We start from the raw sequence: 22,156 nt of genomic DNA, 5'->3' as shown, positions 1-22,156 counted from the left end.
AATGATTCTTTTCACACACACACATACTTCCTCCACCCCCATGCCATGGATGGCTCCTGACTTAGAGAAAATTATATGCTTCCCAAGTACAGGCCCCAGCAAATGCTCATCTTCAGTGAATGGGTCCAGAAAATTCTGGGCTTTTCTGTCCAGAAACCGAATCTCATGTGAAGCCTGAAAATAACAACTACAGACCAACATCAGTCACCAATTCCGAGAGCTCAGCCAAAGCCTCATTCTGACCAGCAGGGTAAACAAAATCAGGGCAGGATAAGAACATGACAATGTAATGTCAATGTGTAAGTAAGAAAATCACCAAGGAACCACAAGAGGAATTGATGGGCGCTATTCCACACATTACTTGGCTAGTGTTAGTATATTAAAAAAGCATATGGCATTTGTATATAGCTTTTTAAAATACCCTCAGTATAAAATGAGGGGACAAAATGTGGTATGTCTACACAATGGAATGTAATTCACCAATAAGGAATGAGGCACTAAGTCATGCTACAACCTGGATGAACCCTGAAAACATTATGCAAGGTAAAAGAAGCCAGGCACAGAAGGTCACATAGTGTATGATTAAATGAAACATCCAGAACACCCAAATCAATAGTGACAGAAATTAGATTAGTGGGTGCCAGAGGCTGGGAGGAGAAGGGAATTGGGAGTGATCACTAATAAGTATAGGATTTCTTTACATGATCATAAAAAGTTCTGGAATTAGATAGTGGGGACAGTTAAGCAACTTTATGAATAAACTCATGAGTACTGAATTGTATACTTTTTAAAAGTGGATATTATGGTATGTGAATTATATCTCAATAAAAGTAAAATTAATTTAATAAAACACAACAAGAGAGGCAATGGCAAATGAAAAGAGAAACTATTTCCCATATCCATTTAACTTATCATGCAAAACCGGAAGACTGCAATACTTTTATGCAATAATCTTTTAAGGCAAAGGTCACTGAGATTTGGACCAGTACCCAATGTTACAATAAAACTTGCTAGACAACCTAGGTTACCCTGTTTTCTGGCTAGCCCACATGTCCCTCTTTGAGATTTTATGAACCTGCTAATTCCAGTGGAAATAAGAGGCATCAAGGAATTGCCAACTTGTCAAGGCCTTGGTAGCTTTAATAACTTTGGCCTGAAATGCGTGCACGTTTGTTGATTTCATAACAAAACCCCAACTCAATGAAATGTGTTTTCAGTTAACCGGTCTCAGAGGATTTTCATTTTGCTATCTATAGAGGAGGGCTTCCTTGCCAACTCGAGCTGGATTCTTAGGCACAATGATTTCTCAACCTAGGTACAGTTGACTTTGTGTTCCATTATACACATTTCCTATAACTTGATGACAGCATAACCCCCACTGGCTCAGATTTCCAAATTTCCACATGGGTAAATGTTGAGAAAGAAATTGTATTTCTTAACTGCTTAGCAACCAAGGATAGACATAGAGGGAAAATGGCATGATGGCCCTATAACCACAGATCTTGAACACATGAAATGGAACTACACAAAATAAGAACATGAATAAACAAAAGAGACTTCATTTTTTCCCAACCTTCATGCATTAAAGTGGGGCCTTTCTCATGAAACACACTCTATCCTGGCAAATAAAAGAGATAGCACCCAGGGCTTCACCCTTTCCCAGGTTTTCCCAACCCCAGCTCTGGCTTCGTGACACTTACCTAAAATATCTTCCCTCTCTGGCTTTCTGATCTCTCCTTGCTTTCTCACCTCTACAGATGGGCCTGATTGTGACTTACCCCAATGAATGCCATATTTATTTGTCATGTGACCTCCTGGACAGGCTCCCCTTCAACTCTCTCGTTGCCCAAAGGAAATATCCAAATGAATTCCTTCCACATGCTGATGATCATGACCAATGAAATTATCCATGTGATAACATTTGAAAGGATGAGAATTAATAGAGATTTTGATTGTTTGTTTGTTTTGGTTGTGTCTCAAAAATCTCTGGCTCATTCATCTCTCCATATCCTAGATTCTGGAGCTTAGAAAAAGTGCCTGCCACATAGTAGAAACTTCATAATTTTTGCTGAAAAAATGAATAAACATTGACATCAATTTATAGCTAAAACTTGAGACTGACATACGAGTAAGACTTAGGCATCAGAGCTCCTTAAATGCCAAGACTGTGATTCTCAGTGTCCATATGCCCAGCATCATGGTGGGCCAGAGAGTACATGCCTGGGAGCCAGGGCACCTGGGCTTGAATGCAGTGAGCAATTCTTTGCTGAAATAAGCTGAATTTCAAATATTGTTTGAAGAGTATAGGTTGTCCTTTATTGTTAATTGTCTCATATTAAAAATAACATATTGTATTCAACAAAATTGTTTCAAGGTTGCCTGCCAGGGCAAAAGAGCAATCACTTTGAAATGCGCAGTATAAGAATGACGTCTTAAAAAATCACAGTATCACAATAATAAAAATCATTGTAGTTCTGTACTTGGGACTCTCAGAAGTCTCCAGCTTATTTCCTGAAGGCTCATCATATTATGGCAAAGACTAATAATCCAATTCCATGGAAACTTATTATAGATTGAAAGTAAAGAAGGGAATGTGTTAGAATATTGAAAAATAAATAAACAACACTACAAATAGACAAGATACACAGATTTTGTTGGCAGTGGAAATAATAACTGCAAATACACTGACAATTATGCTTGCAAAATTATAAGCAAAATTTATTAGCTTGATTTTTTTATTTTACAAAATGATTTTGCTCATGTTATTGAATGATAACCAGCATTTTTAAGTGCTTATACATACCAAATGCTGTTTTAAGTGCTTCATCTCATCAAAACAGCCCCAAAACTCTGTTATCACCTCCAATTTACACATAACAAAACCTGTATACAGAACTAGAACTAGTAAATTGCAGGACTGGTCTTGAACTCAGGCAATCTGGTTCTAGTACCTCCTCCCAAGTTCCCTACGCCACCATGCTGGAAACCCAATGGTGGCTATCAGGAATGGCAGCCATATATTTTTCTTACACTTTTAAGTATACTGAGCTTTTAAAGTATTAAACAGAATAATCACCAAAACCTAACATAAAAGGCCTATAAAAAATCAAAGACTCCTTTCACTTCATAAACATTAGAGGAAAATCTGAGTGACGCTAGTGATCAAAATCCAATGACAACCTATTTTGGAAGGACAAAATTATATTCTTCAAGCATGAGTTTTTGATGGATGTCTGCCTGTCTCTTTCCTGGGACTTTAGCACTAGTCTCTCTTCTATAGCTTTTTATTCTCTTTATTTGTTATGGTTTGTAGCATAATTATACTTTTAAAAATCAATGTGAGTTAGAGGCAGTGATCTCTGTTTCCAGTTTTGACTCAACTGTTGTAGTGAGTAAAGTAGTGGGTTCTGGAGTCAGGCTGTCTTGGTTCCAGTCCCAGCTCTGCCACTTACAAACTGAGTGATATGGGCCAATGTTTAAACTTCTCTTTCCTTCAGTATTCTCTGTAAAATGGGAATAATAATTCAACTTATAATATTAGGCTGTTGTGATGATTAAATGAATTAGTAGTTATAAAATGCTTAGAAAAGTACTTGTCATATAATAAGGGCTTCAAAGGTGGTTGTTAAATAAAAATACATCTTTGTAATAATTTGGAATTGGAGAAAGAATAAACATGAGCAAAAGCAGTAAGCAGAGAAAAATGCAGGTTGCACGAGTTTACTTAACTACAGCACATGGTACATTTTAAAAACTCTACATCCAGAGAGTAAGAGGCTTCAAGCAATAGGTAAGAAGTCTGGACTTTAGGTCAAGGTTTTAGGCTGGAAAGTACCATGATCAAAGACACATTTCAGAAAATCTGATCTGGCAGTGATAGAGTGGAGAAACAAAATCTGAAGATAGAAAAGGATAATTGGGAGTTAGAGACACAATCTGTGTGAGAATCAATGAGATCTAAGGGCAAATGGAGCTGATAATGGTAAATGGTATTGGAAAGAAGGGGCAGAGGATCTGGTGAAAGGTCTTATAGAGGCACAATATTCAAAAGCAAATATAACAATTAGAATGAAGAGGCATAAAGATATAAAACTGAGAAAAAAGAATAATAAGGCTTCCATTATCTGAAACTGGGGAAAAGGGGCTCATCAAAATCAAGATTGAAAATATATCTATTTTCAGGAGGTACCGAGGATTGAACCAGGGATCTCATATATGGGGCACAGGTGCTCAACCACTGAGCTACACCCACTCCCTTGAACTCAAATATTTTGAATATTTTATGGTAAAGGTAAGGGTAGATCATTCAGGTGGAGGTGAATACCTTGTAGTTGAAAATGAGTTACTAGAGTTTAGCAGTCAGGTGGAAATAAACCAGAGATTTAAGAGTGACTTGTCTAGAAATGAAGTTCAACCTTAGAATTGGGCATGATTGATCTAGAACAGAGTAGACTGAGAGAACAAATCAAAGAAAAAACTGGCAAAATAACTACATTTAGCCATTGGTATGGGGAGGAGGAGAAGAGTCAGCAAAAGCAAGAGACAATTAAAAAAAAAAAAACGACAACCCAGATGAACACAAGGTAGCAGGACCCTAAGGATAAAGAGCTTTTTGGGAGAGAATTGTTAACTGAGTGGGACACTGCAGAAATTGAAGAGGATCAAAGGGATCAAGAAAAAGCCATCAAATTGCGCATGTATGGTCTCTGCTAATACCCAAGGGAGCAATTTCAGTTAATCAAGGAGTGGATGAGTAGATGGTAATAAACAGTGGTTCTCAAAGTGTGGTCCCCAGATCAGCAGCATCAGCAGCATCTGGGAACCTGTTAGAAATGCAAACTATCAGGCCCGAGCTCGGGAATACTGCATCAGAACCACAGGCCTGGGACACTGGTGTGCGTGTGCAGGTGTATGCACGGGTGTGGGCCCATGTGTATGTGTATATAAGAGAGAAAGGGGTATCTGTTTAAAAATCTGTAATTCAGAAAACATAATAAAACCTACCATAAATTCTGTAATGGTTGCTAAAGATTTGTAATCCCTCGATTATAGAATAGCTGTACATATTTTTTAAATAGTACATTTAAGTACATGAGGTATTTATTTGATTGACCAAAAGATTTGGTGAATATATGAATTTGAGGTGTAGGATCATAGCCACTCTCAGAGTTAGGAAATAAAGATATTTCATATAGGAATTGTATTTGGCCACTGGTAACAAAAGAACCCTCATGCATTGCTGGTGAAAATGCAAAATGGTGCAGTTGCTATGGAAAACAGATTGGTGTTTCGTCAGAAAATTTATCACAGAATTACCATATGATCTGGAAATTCCATTTTTAAGTATATACCCTGAAGAATTGAAAGTGTGATTTCAAATATATATTTGTATACCAAAGCACATAGCAGCATTATTCACAATAACCAAAAGGTGTAAGCAACCCATATGTCCATTGATATACTTATTTTATATGTACATAGAATGGACTATCACTCAGCCATAAAAGGAATGAAGGTCTGATACCTGCTACAACATGGATGAACTTGAAGACATTATGTTGAATGAAGTAAGCCAATCGCAAAAGGACATGTATATTGTATGATTTCACTTATCTGAAATAACTTGAATATGTTCATACATACAAACTTCAAGTAGATTACAGGTTACAGGGGCAGAGGGAGAGAGAGAATGAGGAGTTAATGCTTAATGGGTGCAGAGTTTCTGTTTGGGCTCATGGAAAACTTTTGGTACTAGATGGTGGTGATGTTAGCATAACAGCATGAATGTAATTAATGCCACGGAATTATATACTTAAAAGAGGTTAAATGGAACATTTTATGTTGTATATATGTTACCATGATAAAAAATAATTTTTAAAATGAATTCAAGAGCACAATTAAATATGTGTAAGGTAAAAAATATCTTGAGAAAAGATAAGGTAAATGGGGTTGCTTTGATAGACCGAGAAATTTAATGTCTCTTATATGTTCAGGATAACATAGGTATATCTACTTATGACAATGCAAAATATATTTTACTGCCATATAACCTTTCTAACCTTTGATATAAAATACCTAAGCAAATTTATTTTTTGGAATTATTGGTAATAAAAACATAATTTATTTCCCTTATATTTACGCCAAATATTTTATATGGTTTTTTTTTTAGAAAGCTCCTATATCTTTATTAACTTGAATAAAAACTGGCAATCAATTTCACTGCTGGAAAAGTAAGGACACATATGTTATGATAAACTGCAAGGTCAATTTTCAAATTCAGAATCTTAGTTAAAAGTGTTCTTCAGAACTGACAACTTAGGTTTGTAAAAAAGCCAATACAAGAATGTTCAAAGCAGCCTTATTCATAGGAACCAAAACCTGGAACCAGGCCCAGTGTTCTTCAAGATGTTCTTGAAGGGATGAATGGTTACAAAACTGGTGCATACATGGCATGAAATACTATTCAGTAATAAAAAAGAACAAACTATTAATACGCACAATTTGAATGAATCTTCAGCAAATTATGCTAGTTGAAACAATTTCAAAAGTTGCATACTGTATGATTCTTTTTTTTTTTTTTTTCATTTTTAAAATGAAACATTTTAGAAATGGAGAACACATTAGTGGTTGCCAGGAGTTAGGGGTGGAGGAAGTAGGATGTGGAATTCTTCAGTCTCTTGACCTTGGTGGTAGATAGGTGAACTCTCACAGATGGTAAAACTGTATAGAACTTAATGCACAACCACACATGCACACACAAATAAACACAAGAAAAATTGCATTAGCTCAGAGAATTGTGTCAGTGCTATATCCTGGTTGTGATATAATAGTTTTGCAAAATGTCACCCTTGGGGGAAAATGAGCAAAGCACACGCAGTATTTCTCTGTATTACTTTTCACAATTGCTCGTGAACTTACAATTAGCTTTAAAAATTTCATTGGAAAATGGTGATCTTAAGTCATGGGTTTACATATTTTTAATTTATTTGTTTTGAAAATTGATCTTTTATTCTTTTAACTACAGAGCTGTGGTGAAATACAATGCAATTAATATTTGTTACTAATTAACACAGCAGTCACCACAAAGCAAAAAGCAATGCTATGAAGACAAGTCAAAGAGAAAAATCAGTGAAATTAGAATAGCAAAACGACACCCAGCAGGATTAGATAAGGACTGAAAGAGAGGCTAAAGTACAGAGACTCCATAGAGATACATATTAGATAAATAATACATAGTTTGAACCTTTTGTAAAAATTAGGATAGATTCAAAGCTATTTATTGTGAGACTTATAAATCTTCCCTTTATAATAAAAACTCTACTGCTACTGCATTATTCAATGTGCTTTCTTCATTATCTCTAAGAGAGTTATAATGTAGTCTGAAGAAAAATATATAGCCAAATTATATTTAAAACCCACACAAACTGTATTTATAAATTACATTCCAAACAGAAATTCCTTTCAATTATACCTTTGAAAATTGTAACAGAACATGCAAATTAACCCTTCTTTTTCTCCGAATTGTGAGATTGTCTCAAAAAGGCTCACCATCTAAAACTTGCCACACTATCTAAAACTGCAGACTCCCTCATCCTCTAGCATTCCCTATCCCCCTTACCAGTTCTCTTTGTTCTACAGCATTTATCATGTACCAACATGCTATATAACATATCTACCATGTCTAGAGTCTATGATCTGTTTGTGTGTTCCCTTTGTAGAATATAAGTTCCACAATGGCAGAGATTTTTGTTGTTGTTGTTGTTGTTGTTGGGGAAAGCACACTGATATATCTGGAACACAGTAGGCACACAATAAGGATTTGTTGGTTGAATGAATGAATTTTAAGTACTCTATCATCTAATTTTCACTTCAAACTTTTTAGGTGGAGACTGGAAAGAAAAAACTTTGTGTGTGACTTCTTTTTATTTTTTTAACATTGTTACACAGGCATTTTTACATCTATAGACAATATAGGGCATAAGCCCTTAAATCAAGGTGAAACCAAAGAAGCCAACCGTATCATACTCCCGAGAGTGTTTTTAAGCACCTACCATGGGAAGAATATTATAGTAAATGTTGAAAAGTATTAAAATATGACTTAGACATGGTCATAGCTTAGGCAGTTTCCAGCCCAGAAAGAGTGTAAAAATACATCCACAAACAATGGTCCCACCAGCTACACATAGCAAATGCTATGTTAAGTCTGGAGAAAAAAATGTTAAGTCTAGAGGAAAAAAAGAGGTGACATCTGGGTGGTCATGATCACAATAAAGGGAGGGACTCCAGAGCTCCTTAGTTACTAGAAGAATTGTCTTAGAGTATTTTACCAGCTCTCTCTCTACCGTAGTTGGATCTACAGCCTTCACAAAAACACCTACAGTGGACTATGTTCTGGAAACTCTAAACATTCAGGTGTCTCACTTAGTGATGGGGTCAAAGGGATGGAGAAATGCAGTTGTGTGCTCATTAAGATGTGTTTGCTGCTATTTATCACATGTGAGTTCTAATGTAATTAACAGCATCAATGTTCCCCTCTATGTTTCAAGATTTAGGATCAATCTATGAAGTAGAATTTACCCATCTTTCCAGATCATTACTGCCCAGGGCAATACTGTGCCTTCTGGACAACTTTACCATGATTCTTATTAGCTTCTACCACTAATTCCAATCAAAGTAAGTGCGTTAAAATGTATTTCCAACAATGGTGATGGATTTGTATTAATCAGTCCATATTCTCCAGTCACCTGTCTCTCACTGTGAGCCACAGCATGCACTTATTAAATAACATACCAGCGCAAGGGCACATTCCAGAGCAAGAAGCAGTTGTAGGAAACACTGTCTTCCAGTTACAGGAACTAATTGTGATGATGGACACACAACCGCTTCCCTCCTTTTGCCTGCAAGAGATGCATCAACTTAATTGAGCTCTTGCTCTAAATTGTGACATGCAACAAATAAACATTCACATTCAATTTGCATTCTACAGTATTGCTTTATTTTGTCATCTTTTTGTCAACTTTTTAAATAAATTTCAGTAGCACATTTATTTTTTATAAATAATAATTGGTGACTAGTCTAAAGCACAAAAATATTTTAAATTTGGAACTACAAAATCAGTGAAACACCTTTAAGTACATACATTACATGAAAAACAGATTTATATTGCTGTATTGTTATATTGATTTGTTTTCAGTTTTGTTTTTGGGGGAGTGGGAGCTTTTTATACTTTCATTATCACCATCCACTGCACTAAGCATTAACCATTTACTAGTTATCTAATTTAGTCCTCATAGAAAGCCAGGATTGATGGCTTATTAATCTTATTTTCCAGGTGATGAAAATAAGTTCATAGGGGTCAATGAATGACTAAGATCACCTAGCTGGCATAACTCCGATTTTATGATTCCAAAGTCTTTGCTTTTTCCAGAACACCATATTTCTTTGCTCCTAGCTTCTCCTAGCATGGACCTGCACTCACACACACGCACACCTGCACACACACACACACACATAAGCAATGCTTATTGCTCATTTTAGATACTTCTTGTTTCTTCTAAAAAGTTACTTTTCCTCCCCACCCCTCAACAGTTATTTCCATCAGAGTGTGCTTCAGGATTAAAATAGTACTTGTCGAACAGTCCCTGAGTCAGACACTTCCAATTTCCTACTAAAATACCTATGAAAACACAGAAAAGGATAAAAACACAACAGCATAGAAAACTAGCACTGTCAATCAACCCCTTACCAGAATCTGGGAGATATGCCAACTAACGAGAAGGACAATAGAACTGGATTGAGAAATACAATCCACAGCCAGTGCGTGCTTAGGCCTGGAACCAGAGAACACAAAGCAGCCCGGGAGAAAGGAGAGGGACCCCGGCCCTGGCACAAACGCTTCCTTACTTAGAAAAACTGATCATCTGTCCCTCTATAGCCCAGCAGCTGTTTTTTGAAGTAGTATCGCTTGTATGTAAAATGAAACCCCCATTCTAAAACCAAGAAAAAATGATGTCTCCCTTCCCCCACTCCCTGAGCTCTTTCTCTCTCCATAGTCTAATTTTACCTCTCAATGTTGCCTGAATCTGTGATTTTTCCCTCCAACACCACCATCACTGTCTATGGCCAGATCCTCATTATTCCTCACCTGTATTACTGGAAAGGTCTCCCTGCTCCAATCTTGCCACATTTCAATATGTCCTTCCCACTGCAATAAAGGGGGTCTTTCCAAAGCACAAATTTGAACATCCTACCTCATGACTCCCCATGGTCATAATTTACAAAGCTCAAGCTTGTTTTTGTGGCCTCACCTACACTCCATGCCACACTTTATACAACTTACACTCCACGAATTCTCTCCTACTTAAAATCCCCTGAAAGTGTCACGCTCTGCCTGAGCCCCTCACCGTTGAACATTCTGCTCCTTCTCTCTACCTGGAATGCCCCCAGCTCCTCTCCGCTCCTTCATTCCACCTACACTTTTACCTCCTGTAGGACTCTGCTCAAGGAAAACTTCCTGACCCCTACCAGTCAAAGGCAGGAGCCCTTCCCCCACGGCACATCCTGAAGCCATTCATCATGCCTTATCACACACAGTTGTGTTACAATCTGTTTATTCCCCTCTCTTCCATTGGAACCGACTGGAGAGAAATTCAGGTATTCATTAAATCTATGTACTCAGCCCCTGATATATACCAGGCACTCACTGGGCATATAGCAGTGAAGCCACACATTCTGGAACTTTGATGTGTGTGTGTGTGGTTTTGTGTGTGTGTGTGCAATCATATAAATAAGCAAGATAATTTCTGAGAATGATGGGTACAACTGCTGTAGCTTTTTCTTTTCTAAGATCCAATCCACTTGATGACACAAAGTATCAGCTCAATAAATGGGTGTGAAGAGGTAAGCATCAATGTGGTGGTGGTAATGAAGTTTTGAGTATAGAAAAATGTTTAGAGAAGGTGTGATGAATAGCAAAAGAAGAAAAGCACAGAGAAAAGAGGCGGAGACAGGAAAATTAATATTGAAATTATGTAGAGGGTTTCCTCTTGTCATTTTAAGATGGTGGCAGGAAAGTTTGGACAGACACAAGAATGGGCAGATGATTGTTTAGTTGATGGGTTGATTGAAAAAAGATAGAGAAGGCAAGAATTGAGTGTTTTCTTGAAGAGCAAGTGGTATAACCTTTCCACTAATAAGAGTTTAAAAGAGACTGGTGAACAGATGGAGATAAGTTGGTAGGGAAGTGAAGTCATCTACAAGTCGAGGGAGTTTGTCCTGATGCTTTATTTCTGTTGTCTTTGAAGAGAATGAGTGAAGGTCAGTTGCTCAGCATCACGGACAGCAAGATGTGGAGATGGGGTAGAGAATGGATGGAAGAGAGTTTGAAGAAAGGGGTAAAAGTCTGAAAGCATGAAACTCCCCCTGTGTAGAATGACAAAGTCAACTTTGCAGAGGCTGAAAAAGGACCCCCAGCTGCATAAATGCCCAGCTGTTTTCACACCATCAGTTGTAGGGATATCACGTGCAGCAGTTATATGATTTTCAAAGAAAGAGCTCTGCAAGTAGAGGTGTGGAGGTGAGGAGTAAAAGGTGTAGAGAAGAAATAGGTGCCAAGAACAGGCTCTTAACCTAAGCAGATCCTCAGATCCTGGAAGCAAAGAAGCCACAAAAGGGGTTCGTGACTTCAAAAAAATGATTCATGACTGGGGTCTAATATTATATGTTAAGTAGGGGAAGGCCAGCACCAAAATTATAATGCAGTTTGAAAGTTTTTGCTTCATAAAGCAAGTGAGATCTGTTAGTTTAAACTATGTATAAGTCAGGGGAACTATGAAGGATAATTTGATGCTGTTCCCAGAATACTTCAACCTAACCTAGAAGCTTTCATTTATGCAATTTGTTTTTATTGCACATAAATATATTCTAATGTGTTTCATGGCATAAATAACATTCAAGCATGGGACTTTCTTCACATTTCCAAGAACTAAGATAATCCATCTATTTCATAGGGTCTACTCCAGGACAAACCAGTAATTGTACCAAATTTTTAGCCCTCATAGTAAATATTGGTTCTCCAAGAACAAGTGAAGGATTTAGGAAATTTAAATTAGATCTCATCCAATATGCTTGAAAAGAGGGAAATGTGGTTGGATGGAGATCAACAAATTTTCGAAAATGGGACACATGAGAAATGGCTTTCCAGTGCCTTTCACTGCTTTAAAGTTCACTTTATCAAAATAAATGTTAAGTGGCTTTCTGTAGTCGGGAGGAGAAAAAGGCTTAAGTATCGCCAATGCCTTCTTCAGTCATCGGTTCTCATGTAAAACTGAGGGTGAGGCAGAGAAACTGCTCCTGTGTGAAAAGTAACTTGGCACACGACCAAGTCTAAGTTCGTAATATGAGCAGGAAGGAGTGGGTGTGTTTTCAGCGCACTGGGCAGGTCAACTAGGGAAAAGGTGATGTTTACTTCAGAGCTGGGCAAATGTGAATTCATTGCATCTAAAGAGCTGAAACAGCAGCAAATTACACAGAGCCATTGCAATCAGCTGCAGCAAAAGACAGCTCTATTATGTTTAGGTGAAAGGGGAAAGTTAAGCAAGGGTCTGAAAAAAATAGATGAATAAAATCTGGAGGCAAATGAGCCTGTGTCAACAGGCAAAAATGCGGTGGAGGGCTGAGGAAATTAACTGGGTAAGGTAGGCCCTGAAGTCTACTTTTGAGAAGCAATCCAGCAGTGGTTGCATTTGCCCTAAATGAGGATTAAATATGTTAAAATTCACTCAGAATAGGTAAATCAGAGCAGTGTTCCATTACCCTGTAGAGAAAGAAAGGAAACAACTGAGGAAAGAAAGAAGGAAAGAAGTAAGGAGGAAAGAGAGGGAGGGAAGACAGAGCCATATGGATTTATAGGAAGTCGTAGTCTGTATACAGGGAGTCATTGTACTTTCTATATTCATTTTATATGCTCCTAAAATTTGCCACTTGCTTGAATAATTGCAACAGCTTTTTTTTTAATGGAAGTCTTCTTTATAATCCCAGGGAGCAAACTGAGACTTTTGAAGCCAAAAGAATAGATTTTGGACCAAAGGCCTTTGTGCAAATAAGGACTTTTGTACATGAAGTATAATGTTGTGGGTGACATCTTACAGTGTAACAGAAAGTCCAAAATAAACCAAAGAGAGGAATAATTATTTTGGACAATTGGATCAATGTAAAGAGCTCATCTTCATCAAAAAGGAAAAACAACTAAAAAACAAAAACCAGTAAAATCTATCCCTTTTTAATAGCACATTTCTGGGCATTAATCATCTTGGAAAAGTGCCTCAGTTCATATTTTTGCCTCTTTGATAGAGCTATTATAGCTGAACAGTAGTCCTTAAAATTATTTAGGAAGTAGAACTTCTAAAAGTTATGAAACATGACAAAATAGATATATTTAACTCCATTTTCAAAACTAGGAATTTTTACTGCTTAAAAGTATGGCAACATTGAATGTATGCCATATAAATTCATAACTGTGATCATAGATACCCTTGAAAGTCCAATAGCTTTCAAATCACCTCAATTAGCTCTTTCCAAGTGATCTATTAAAAGTCTGATACATACTATTTTCTTAAGTGTTTTGGGGCAAGTAATCAGTAGAACATGCCAAAGATTGAAGAAAAAGTTATTGGGGAACTTTTTGAATTGAGAAAATTCTATTTTGTCAAACTTGCCTGTGCACTGGGGAAAGGTCATCATTCTGTTTCAGTGCTGAGGTCCTCAGTTCAACTTGTAGAATAGAAGTCGGACACAGGAAGGTAGTTGAGAACAATTGGCCAAAGATGTCTTTCACCTCAAATGTTCTGTCTTAGACTATATTAGAATATAATCCTTAGATTATATGTTTTCTGCCCACAAGAACGAAGCCTTCTTCATTTTTCTCTTTGCTCTGATCTCATTATCTACTTTTATCTTATTTTACGTATATTTTTGTAAACACCTTCCATTCCTCTTGGAAGAGGTATAAATAAAGTATTCAGCTACAATACACACAAGAATAAAATTGACCCTCCTGAAAAAAAAACTTTGGATTCTAGGAATTTAGAGTTTCAAAACCTCTCTCTTGTCATTTATTCAACTATTCTTTCATTCAACAAATAATGAGAGCCTATCCTGTGCTAGACTCTATTCCAGGACATATCAAGTACCGGGCCTCATAGAGCTTACATTCTGGTAGGTTAAACAGGAGATAAACAATTAAATATACCTTTAGTACCATATTTAACATGTCAGGTGACAGTAAGAGCCATGATTAAAAACAAGGAGGGTAAAGGGATGGAGAGGGAGGTTTTAAATAGGATGGTTAAGGAAGATCTCTCAGATATGGTGACATTTAGAGTTGACACCGCAAGATGTCACAACAAAAAGAAACACAGATTCCCGTGCCACTGACAACAACAGAAGCAGACAAAAACAAGAACACGCAGCAAATGGACACAGAGAACAGACGACTGGGGGGGGGGAGGGGAAAGAAATCAATAAAATAAATCTTTTTTTTAAAAAGTTAAAAATAAATAAATAAACTGAATGACAATTTGAAAGCAAGGCATGAAGCTGAGAGAAGAACATTCAGGAAAAGGGAGCAGCAGGTATACAGGTTCTGAGGCAGGATTTGCTCCCTAATCCGCATAGAACTGATTTGTGTACAAAACCTTTGTAGCTTCAAACACGTAAACAGACTCAAAATGATTTCTTTTATGAGATAAGTGTAAAGTCAAAGTCCTTTCAATTGAATTTTTCTATCTTTTCAGTATTCCAAGTTCTCTTTCACCAGGCACTCCCTGCATACGCAACCGCGGGCACAAGTTTTCAGAGTCTTCTTTTCACAATTCCACTAATTGGGCTCCTCAAGAACGATGAGATGCTGTAATGCAGAAAGTTCACTATGATTGCAGACAAAATGTGTCCTTTAAGAATTTACCCAATTCCTACCTAAGTTCATCCTTATGTTGTCCTGAAAATTGTTTGAGAGTTTCCTCGTTTGACCCAAATTTCTTGGAAATCAACAGCCAGGATAAACAGGTGACCATGCAGGAATGGCCTTCTCAGATCCCCTTACACTGCGCAAACAGGAGCCCCGGGGCCATGCCCTCTTCTGCAGGCCTGTGGAAAGAGAGTGTTCAAAATCACACACAACTCCACAAGCGAAATGAGCACTGGAAAGCCCCAAATGCCTGATTCAGTCTCTTTCACCAAAGATTTATACCATGCTACAGGCAGATATTGCTTCCACCAAATCACTTTTTGGAAGAACTTTTTTCAAAAGCTTTTCATCTCTCACTGCAAATCACACAAAGAAATCTCACATTCTTCCATAACAGGTCTGAACCTCTGCTTTTCTTTGACAGTAAATTTGGCAGTGAGAGGGGAAGAGTAGGGACTCTCCCTGGAAGTTTTACTAATATTAAGACACAAACCATCTGAATCAAAAAGGATGACTTCATCTTCCCACACAATAAAAATGGGCCAGTGGCTCTTATTAGAAAGTTACTTTTTCACAGAAATGGAGACTAGATGATCATAATCCCTTGAGTAATTATGGTAATGCCTATCTTTATATGAACTTAAGTGGTCAAGATCTGTTGAAGTTTTTATTGTCCCATCTGACTACATAGTAATGCATCATATTCCATAATCATGCCTCCTGGCAACCCCTGTAGAGAATATACTATCAGGGCAGAGGAAGTTATTACTTGCAGTAAACCCAGCTTATCTGTCACAAAACCAAAAAAAAAAAAAAGGCTTAAAGCAAAAAGGACGCTTGTTTAAAACTCAGCTCTTTCCCTTCGGACTGTCTCTTCTGCAGCTAGTATTTATCTGCATTGCTACCTAGGCATGTGTCCTACAAAACTGCAATTCACCATCAGAGAAGAAACCTTCCAATGGTAAGTCCTTCAGATGTGTGATTTCATTGCTTTAAGAAAGGATCATGTAAAATATCTTAGAAGTTTTATTAAGAAGAAGGACTTTTAAAACATCTAACATTCTAATTCTTTAAAAGATATCTAAAGCAAACATGTCATAATGCAAAGGTACAACTAATATAAATGGTATAAGAGCAGGAGTGTTCATTCTATTAATCTACCTTTTCCTATGCATATATGTAATAATAAAAATAAGGATATATATTTCATAACAAATACAAAGTAAAGAAGAATAAATAAATACTTTATATTAAAAACTCATTTAAAACACCAGTGGATGTTATGAGTATCACTAATTTTTAGAGCTAATATATCTATTTTTCATTTATAGCACTTGTGATTAATTTTTAGACTCCTCCCTCCTCTCCCTGAAGGTGCCTGGAAAACATACAGCATAATCACTTCACAATTACTGCATCTATTTGTTGTTAATTGATTATACTATAAACGAATGTAATTAAAAACTCCATAATGCTATACTTTGCAGCTGCCTGGCCTGCTTATAACAAGACAGTCCTTCCCACTGTGCTCAGAATTGCTAGTTGTTCTGTGGAAGTGTAACGTAACAATTGCAATCAGTGAGATGCAGTCCCCAATCTCAACAGCCAAGGGCAGGCATTGCAGCCTGCTTCCAAAGGCTTAAGGCCCTGAGCCTGATGGCAGCTAGCCTATGGCCTGGGTCAGATATGAAAGCAGGAGAAAATACTAAACATTTACCCAAATACATCCTGCTTTCTGTTATTTTGTATTTTGAGCCACCCCTGAGAGACCTTCCTAAAGAGAATGCATCAAACAGAATAAAAGCAAGATATTTGTGTTGCCTCTTTTGCTGAGTGGAGCATTCCTTACAAATCATTGCCTCAGCATTGCATATGTATCTAGTCTGGAGCTTTCCTGGGGTTGCAAGGTATGCTGCCCACTTCCATAGCACCAATTCCCTGGCCAGTGTTTCATTAACATGGTGCCAGCTTCTCCTAAGCCCTAGTAGTACAATGAGGTTACCACAAGGCTGATGGAATCCCAGCCTACGTCCAAATCAGTCCAGGCCAGTGTGCCATTTTGCACAGTCGCACCCCCTCAGTAAAGAACCCCAAGCTTACCGGAAGCTGCCCATTTCTCACCAAAAAGGAGAGACAGCCAAGGCTGTATCAGGAAAGGGGCCATTAGAACCCATTCAGAGAGAGTGCACACCCCAGGCTTGGCTTCTTAGAGAAGTGGAGAGATGCTCTGTTGGGAGAAGGAAAGAGGCTGGGAAAGTCAAATTGGTTTGCCTGACTGCATCAGTGAAGTTCAGTTTATGTTCCAATGTCTTTGTTTTTTCAAACATTCCACCACCGAGCACAGAACTGTGGGTGTCTCTTGGCAGGGAGGAAAGAGAATCCTGGAAAAGATGAGATCAAATCCAATATCTCCAAGAATGTGAGGAAGAAGAAGTTGGACACTGATACTGATCACCTCTATCAAAGTCATTCTCACTTTCACCTCATCTCACAGGTAAGAGAAGAAAGTACCTGCAGACTACAGCAAGGGGTGCCTTAGTGGAAATAAAATAGGACTGGAAGTTAGCCAGTTTCAAAGAAAAACTGGGAGCAAGTAGGGAATCATAAAACGTCATCTGTCCACACATGATACCTTTATACACCAATAATTTGCTTTAAGGATAAAGGCTTCTAAAAAAGCTAGTTCAGCTGATTGGGGTTCAGCACTTTTTTTCCCCAAAAAAATCACACACATATTGCTTACTCCCAAATTTTAGTTCAGATTTCTTTAAAGGACTTTAGAAATCCTTATGAAGCAATCTGAATGCAAAATCCTTCTAGATTTTTGTGATTCCCAATTTTTCACAAATGTCACACCTACATATAATTTAATAGAACATTTTTAGTAACTTGACTATATTCTTTCCAAAGCTTTAACTTTATAGAAACAACTTTCTTTTCCCACTCCTAGTTCTTTATTATTAACCATGGCAACCTAGCACATATATACATATATATGCGCAACAAAAAATCCTAAAATAATGCTTGCTATAAATGAAGATGTACCCTGTTCTTTTCCATTCTAGTCTAATCTAGTCCAGCCAAATCCACTTTTCTTTTAAATGCAGGTCATTACCCATCAGTTATATAAATTGTAAACTCAAAGTCACAGTTTTCTTTGTTTTAAAAAAAGTATAAAAATCTCAAAATCTCCCTCAAGACAGAAAATTGATATATAGAAAATACTAGTACCTTCTCCTCCTGATGAGAAAGTTATCAGTGCTTATTCCACTCTTCCACTTATTTTTTCTTCTAAGGCAGAGGTTGGCAAACAATGACGAGTAGGCCAGAGCTGGCCTACCAACTGTTTTTGTAACTAAAGCTTCATTGGCACACAGACACCTTCATTTGTTTACGTATTGTAAATGGTTGTTTTCACACTGCAAGGGCAGAGTTGAGTAGTTGTAAGAGAGCAGATATGGCCCACAAAACCTAAAATATTTACTAGCTGCCTTTTTACAGAAAAAGATTGCCAACCTCTGTTCTAAGTGATCTCCATGCGCTTGGAAAACAATATTCTTCTGAAAACTTAGAAGCTCTTTCCCACGTATTATATCCTTTGCTTACAAACTCATTTACTGGCATTTTTAAAAGAAGGTAGTATCATTTCCATTTATAATTTAAAGCCTATAGATGATGAAGTCAGACTAATACTACACATATTAGTTTGAGGCAAACTGCTTTCCACTATGTTTTAGTTTGTTTTATTTGTTTATTTAATCTCCCGACAGACAAAGCGAATGTCAGGACCTGAAGGTTAGGCTCCTAGTTTGCCATCGCATATCTAATTTCTAAAATATATGTAAAATTTTCATTCTGCTTCATGTTGTATTTGTGCCCGTATTAAAAATGTAAATTTCTTGCCATCAGGTAAAGGTCCATGGTCCAGGAAGAAAAGTCATATCTATTCCAGAACTTCAAGGATCCCCTGTGACACCACAATATAGCCATATATTCCATAAGGGTTTTCAGACCTCTGTTGGGAAAGCATGGCTTTCAGGCTAAACAAACATTACCAGGAATTTCAAGCTGCGTCACAAGCCAGCTGAAGATGTTTTGGGGACAGTAGTTGAGCCATGGGAACAGTGTGCCCTAGGTGCAGACAATAAAGAATTGCATTGCCTGTAGAGAATTTAAAACAGCATTAAAAGTGACCAAATTTAGTCTGTTCTTATTATCATCATAAGCAAGCCATTCTAAGCACTATTATTGATAAAATATTTCCGCAAACACACAAAAAAATCATCCGTTGATCTAAATTCTAAACAATTGCAGCGGTGACATTTGAATTTTAATAATATATACATATGCTTCAAATTAATGCTTTTGTATTATTTTTCACTTAATAAGCATTATATTCTAGGTTCAAGTTAATTTGAAGAATTCCAATTATATGATTGGCCCTGACATATGTGGACTCAGCTATCTGCCTTCCTTTGAAGAGGAAGTTCCTAATGGCTTAGCCTTGTTCAAGTTTGCTTTGGATGCATCTCCAACTGCTGCTGTAATACTTATTCCTGCATTTAAACCTTAGATTATAAATTAACAATGATAGGATGGTGATTGTAAAAACAAAGAAGCGCATCTTGAGTTAGTGCTGTCATTCTAGGTGACCATTTAAAGCTTTTGTCTGTGCTTAAAATCTAAAACAGTAAAACAGAAGGCAAACTGCAAGATAAGATACTTCTGTTTGGTTAGTGCACATTTCAGGTCATATGTCAAGTATTTTACTGAATTTGAAAAAATATTTTTTAAAATTGAAATGTATCGTTTTAATTGCTATTTGTGTAAAAGCTAAAGAACAAATGAAGACAGTGATTATTACTAATCATTACATAATCATTACTAAAAATAATTTTGTTATTTGGGGAAAGGGGTGTTAAAAATGACCAGTCCAGCATGTCAAATAGCCCTGCATGCCACGGTTGAGGGGCAGGCAAACCTGTTAGCACCACACTTACCACTCCCATGGAGGACCACATCCTTCCTCATTTATGCGCCTATTTGCTGGAACTTTGCTAAGATTAGGGGATGCAGAGATTATCAAAGTGAACATATAAACACACGTACAGTCTCTCTCCCTAAACAGCTCATAGTCTAGGGGGAGACTGGCATGGAAATGATTATACACAACCATGATTTCCAAATCTGGTTGTGCATTAAAGCCATCTATAAAGCTTTCTATAAAATATGTAGTAATCCTCTCCAGAAAAGTGTTGGATTTTTTGTTGTGTAACTTTTGTTACACAAACACATTGCTTAACAATTAAATACACAATGGAAAGAATAATAGACATTAACAAGACTTGAAATGCTTTCCATAATACACAGTAATAAGGTTACCCAAAGGACAGTTTTGCAGGTTCTTGTAAAGTTAAACATACCATATGACCGAACAATCCCACTCCTGTGTATTTATCCTAGAGAAATAAAAATAATATGCATGTATCAAAATTGATAGAACTATATACAAAATGACACAAAAAGTCAATTTTATGATATGATTTTTAAAAAATATAGTTATAAACCAAAATCACATGAAATTTAGAGAAATATAAGTGGTTTAGTGCAGTTGGAGGATCCAGATAGCAGAGAATAAGACTTGAGAAGCAGGCAAAGACTGAGATGTAAAGAGCTGCCAAGAGCTATCAAATGAGTTCTGAATGTACCGGGAAAACTGAAGATTTTTAAGCAAGATAGAAACATGATTAGGCATGGGTTGTGGTAGGATCATTCTGTTGACAGTTTGGAAGATGGATTGGAGAGGTTTATATTGAAAGGAAGGAAATCAATTAGTATTCTATTTCAAGAGAGCTCAATTAAGGGGAAGGGCTAATGAATTCAGCTTTGGACATACTGAGTTAGAGACACTTATGGGACATCGAAGCAAAGATGTCTATAGGGGGTTGAATATATGAGTCTGAAATTCTGGAAGGAAGTCTGACCTAATAATAACAACTCAATAGCTGAATCCACATATATGGATGAGATGAATTGCCTTTGATGAATTGTATGTAGGATCAGAAAAAAGAAAAGCGATTTGGGATGGAACCCAGGGGGATAGCAATACCAAAAAAGAACAGAAAGTAAAAGGAAAATAAGAACACTGAGGCAATGAGAATAGGAAAAGAAACAGGAAAAAGTAATATCCCTGCAGGCAAAGGAGGAAAAGAGAAAAGGGTGAAGAGTATGCAACCTTAAATCACAGTAATTCAGGTTTGTTATCATTTGATTGCATGAAATAAGAAACTGAGCTCTTCTTAGAACCATGAAGTCACAGGTTTGGGCCACCAAAAGAGATACATATAGTCACCTAGTCCAAATCCTCACTTTACAGCTGAGGAAACTACGATCTAGAGAGATTAGTGGGCTTGCCCACAGTCAGACTGGAATTGGCAACCAAGTTGCCTAGAAGTTGGAGTGAAACTGTTGGCTTCTTTAACAAGTCTTCCATAAAATGTATATTTTTTGCTAGTCAACACTTTTTCCACCAGTTTCCCTTACATCCACTTATAAGAGAAAAACACCTTCCACTTCAAGGAAATCAGAGCCTGGATGACTGGATTAATTCCATTTTTCTCTGTCTTCTTAACCAGTAGCTGCCAATCTATCTAGTTATTTCATTTGCCTTCCTCTCCCATCCAGTAGAAAAACACAAACATGGATTTTGAATGAACCATAAAAATCCCCAAATTTTGTTCCCAAACAGGTTTTTCAAATAATTGTGATGGAAGTTTTATTTTGCCCCAGCCTTGACTTTTCCATTCATTTCCCCAAATATTTGCTACTTGCTGGCATACCAAGAGATTGGAGAGACTCTGGTGCATATGAGATTTCCTACAAACTAGGGTCACTTAGCCAGGTCTTACACTGATTTGAAAACTAGCACACATAGCTTTTTTAAAAATTCACACATGTTTCACAACTTCACAACCGTTTCATTATATGACTGAATTTAGTCTTTCCATATGGGTTAAATGTCATGCATTACAGTTGTACCAGTCCTTTCCAGGTAAATATTAGTAAATGAAAAGAAAAATTGCCAAATGCCAGATATCTTTCCTGATTGATAAATTTCTGAAGAATTTCATTTTGCTGGGTAAACTTGGATAAAAGGAGAAATTTGCCTTTAAAAAATTGTAGCAAAAGCAT

At 37.0% G+C, this 22,156-nt stretch overlaps 1 long non-coding RNA gene across 2 annotated transcripts in view; it reads right to left on the bottom strand.

Annotated features, from left to right (window-relative positions):
* The window catches only part of LOC131273410 (uncharacterized), a 47,337-nt gene extending 29,033 nt beyond the window's left edge, over positions 1-18,304 (bottom strand). The window contains exons 1-4 of one of the 2 annotated variants that reach the window (XR_009180604.1): positions 18,197-18,304; positions 17,066-17,192; positions 14,974-15,144; positions 8,791-8,897 (exon numbers count right to left, since the gene is read on the bottom strand). This is a non-coding gene — a long non-coding RNA (uncharacterized lncRNA). Of the gene's footprint in view, positions 1-6,553; positions 8,898-14,973; positions 15,145-17,065; positions 17,193-18,196 lie in introns of those variants that run through there. The other variant, XR_009180603.2, reaches the window with a different exon arrangement.
* Between the last annotated feature and the right edge of the window lie 3,852 nt (positions 18,305-22,156).

This window comes from Dasypus novemcinctus, chromosome 15 (assembly GCF_030445035.2).
Source record: "Dasypus novemcinctus isolate mDasNov1 chromosome 15, mDasNov1.1.hap2, whole genome shotgun sequence".
Lineage (NCBI taxonomy): Eukaryota > Metazoa > Chordata > Mammalia > Cingulata > Dasypodidae > Dasypus > Dasypus novemcinctus.
The sequence above is the reverse complement of the archived record's forward strand: the minus strand, read 5'-3'. Positions and strand labels throughout refer to the sequence as shown.